Source organism: Lolium rigidum, chromosome 6 (genome assembly GCF_022539505.1).
Source record: "Lolium rigidum isolate FL_2022 chromosome 6, APGP_CSIRO_Lrig_0.1, whole genome shotgun sequence".
NCBI lineage: Eukaryota > Viridiplantae > Streptophyta > Magnoliopsida > Poales > Poaceae > Lolium > Lolium rigidum.
The window spans coordinates 49,430,288-49,434,497 of record NC_061513.1 but is presented as its reverse complement, the minus strand read 5'-3'; positions in this window follow the sequence as shown (position 1 = coordinate 49,434,497).

Sequence of the window (4,210 nt, the reverse complement as noted above, 5' to 3'; positions counted from 1 at the left end):
TTGTTTTTATTTTGTGTCTTGGAAGTTGTTTACTACTGTAGCAACCTCTCCTTATCTTAGTTTTGAGTTTTGTTGTGCCAAGTTAAGCCGTTGATAGAAAAGTAAGTACTAGATTTGGATTACTGCGCAGTTCCAGATTTCTTTGCTGTCACGAATCTGAGCCCACTGCCCTGCAGGAAGCTCAGAAAATTATGCCAATTTACGTGCATGATCCTCAGATATGTACGCAACTTTCATTCAATTTGAGCATTTTCATTTGAGCAAGTCTGGTGCCATTTTAGAATTCGTCAATACGAACTGTTCTGTTTTGACAGATTCTGCCTTTTATTTCGCATTGCCTCTTTCGCTATGTTGGATGAATTTCTTTGATCCACTAATGTCCAGTAGCATTATGCAATGTCCAGAAGTGTTAAGAATGATTGTGTCACCTCTGAATATGTCAATTTATATTGTGCACTAACCCTCTAATGAGTTGTTTCGAGTTTGGTGTGGAGGAAGTTTTCAAGGATCAAGAGAGGAGTATGATGCAACATGATCAAGGAGAGTGAAAGCTCTAAGCTTGGGGATGCACCCGGTGGTTCACCCCTGCATATATCAAGAAGACTCAAGCGTCTAAGCTTGGGGATGCCCAAGGCATCCCCTTCTTCATCGACAAATTATCGGGTTCCTCCCCTGAAACTATATTTTTATTCGGCCACATCTTATGTGCTTTTTCTTGGAGCGTCGGTTTGTTTTTGTTTTTGTTTTGTTTGAATAAAATGGATCCTAGCATTCACTTTATGGGAGAGATACACGCCTCCGCTGTAGCATATGGACAAATATGTCCTTGGTTTCTACTCATAGTATTCATGGCGAAGTTTCTCCTTCGTTAAATTGTTATATGGTTGGAATTGGAAAATGATACATGTAGTAATTGCTATAAATGTCTTGGGTAATGTGATACTTGGCAATTGTTGTGCTCATGTTTAAGCTCTTGCATCATATGCTTTGCACCCATTAATGAAGAAATACATAGAGCATGCTAAAATTTGGTTTGCATATTTGGTTTCTCTAAGGTCTAGATAATTTCTAGTATTGAGTTTGAACAACAAGGAAGACGGTGTAGAGTCTTATAATGCTTTCAATATGTCTTTTATGTGAGTTTTGCTTTACCGTTCATCCTTGTGTTTGTTTCAAATAAGCCTTGCTAGCCTAAACCTTGTATCGAGAGGGAATACTTCTCATGCATCCAAAATACTTGAGCCAACCACTATGCCATTTGTGTCCACCATACCTACCTATACTACATGGTATTTTCCCGCCATTCCAAAGTAAATTGCTTGAGTGCTACCTTTAAAATTCCATCATTCACCTTTGCAATATATAGCTCATGGGACAAATAGCTTAAAAACTATTGTAGTATTGAATATGTAATTATGCACTTTATCTCTTATTAAGTTGCTTGTTGTGCGATAACCATGTTTGCTGGGGAACGCCATCAACTCTTTGTTGAATTTCATGTGAGTTGCTATGCATGTTCGTCTTGTCCGAAGTAAAGGCGATCTACACCGAGTTGAATGGTTTGAGCATGCATATTGTGAGAGAAGAACATTGGGCCGCTAACTAAAGCCATGATTCATGGTGGAAGTTTCAGTTTTGGACAAACATCCTCAAGTCTCTAATGAGAAAAGAATTAATTGTTGTCAAATGCTTAAAGCATTAAAAGAGAGTCCATTATCTCGTTGTCTATGTTGTCCCGGTATGGATGTCTAAGTTGAGAATAATCAAAAGCGAGAAATCCAAATGCGAGCTTTCTCCTTAGACCTTTGTACGAGCGGCATAGAGGTACCCCTTTGTGAAACTTGGTTAAAGCATATGTATTGCGGTGATAATCCGGGTAGTCCAAGCTAATTAGGACAAGGTGCGGGCACTATTAGTACACTATGCATGAGGCTTGCAACTTATAAGATATAATTTACATGATGCATATGCTTTATTACTACCGTTGACAAAATTGTTTCATGTTTTCAAAATCAAAGCTCTAGCAAAAATATAGCAATCGATGCTTTTCCTCTATGAGGACCATTCTTTTACTTTCAATGTTGAGTCAGTTCACCTATTTCTCTCTACCTCAAGAAGCAAACACTTGTGTGAGCTGTGCATTGATTCCTACATACTTGCTTATTGCACTTATTATATTACTCTATGTTGACAATATCCATGAGATATACATGTTACAAGTTGAAAGCAACCGCTGAAACTTAATCTTCTTTTGTGTTGCTTCAATACCTTTACTTTGAATTATTGCTTTATGAGTTAACTCTTATGCAAGACTTATTGATGCTTGTCTTGAAGTGCTATTCATGAAAAGTCTTTGCTTTATGATTCACTTGTTTACTCATGTCATACACATTGTTTTGATCGTTGCATTCTCTACATATGCTTTACAAATAGTATGATCAAGTTTATGATGGCATGTCACTCAGAAATTATCTTTGTTATCGTTTTACACCGCTCGGGACGACGAGAACTAAGCTTGGGGATGCCGATACGTCTCCAACGTATCGATAATTTCTTGTGTTCCATGCCACATTATTGATGTTATCTACATGTTTTATGCACACTTTATGTCATATTCGTGCATTTTACGGAACTAACCTATTAACAAGATGCCGAAGTGCCGATTCTTGTTTTCTGCTGTTTTTGGTTTCGAAATCCTAGTAAAGAAATATTCTCGGAATTGGACGAAATAAAAGCCCAGAGGCCTATTTTCTCACGAAGCTTCCAGAAGTCCGAAGATGAGACGAAGAGGGGCCACAGGGTGGCCAAACCCTAGGGCGGCGCGGCCCCACCCCTGGCCGCGCCGGCCTGTGGTTTGGGCCCCCTGTGCCGCCTCTTGACTTGCCCTTCCGCCTACTTAAAGCCTCCGTGACGAAACCCCCGATCACCGAGAGCCACGATACGGAAAACCTTACCGAGACGCCGTCGCCGCCGATCCCATCTCGGGGGATCCTCGGAGATCGCCTCCCGGCACCTGCCGGAGAGGGGAATCATCTCCCGGAGGACTCTACACCGCCATGGTCGCCTCCGGAGTGATGAGTGAGTAGTCTACCCCTGGACTATGGGTCCATAGCAGTAGCTAGATGGTTGTCTTCTCCCCATTGTGCTATCATTGTCGGATCTTGTGAGCTGCCTATCATGATCAAGATCATCTATCCGTAATTCTATATGTTGCGTTTGTTGGGATCCGATGAATAGAGAATACTTGTTATGTTGATTATCAAAGTTATGCTTATGTGTTGTTTATGATCTTGCATGCTCTCCGTTTCTAGTAGAGGCTGCGGCCAAGTTTTTACTTTTAACTCCAAGAGGGAGTACTTATGCTCGATAGTGGGTTCATGCACGCATTGACACCGGGACAGTGATGAAAGTTCTAAGGTTGTGTTGTGTTGTTGCCACTAGGGATAAAACATTGATGCTATGTCTAAGGATGTAGTTGTTGATTACATTACGCACCATACTTAATGCAATTGTGCTGTTGCTTTGCAACTTAATACTGGAGGGGGTTCGGATGATAACCTCGAAGGTGGACTTTTTAGGCATAGATGCGGTTGGATGGCGGTCTATGTACTTTGTCGTAATGCCCAATTAAATCTCACTATACTCATCATGATATGTATGTGCATTGTCATGCTCTCTTTATTTGTCAATTGCCCTCATCGTAATTTGTTCACCCAACATGTTGTTCGTCTTATGGGAGAGACACCTCTAGTGAGCTGTGGACCCCGGTCCAATTCTCTTTACTTGAAATACAATCTACTGCAATACTTGTTTTTACTTGTTTTCTCTGCAAACAATCATCTTCCACACAATACGGTTAATCCTTTGTTACGGCAAGCCAGGTGAGATTGACAACCTCACCTGTTTCGTTGGGGCAAAGTAGCTTGGTTGTGTTGTGCGGGTTCCACGTTGGCGCCGGAATCTCTCGGTGTTGCGCCGCACTACATCCCGCCGCCATCAACCTTCAACGTGCTTCTTGGCTCCTCCTGGTTCGATAAACCTTGGTTTCTTTCCGAGGGAAAACTTGCTCGCTGTGCGCATCATACCTTCCTCTTGGGGTTACCCAACGAACGTGTGAAATACACGCCATCAAGCTCTTTTCTGGCGCCGTTGCCGGGAGATCAAGACACGCCGCAAGGGGAGTCTCCACTTCTCAATCTCTTTACTTTGT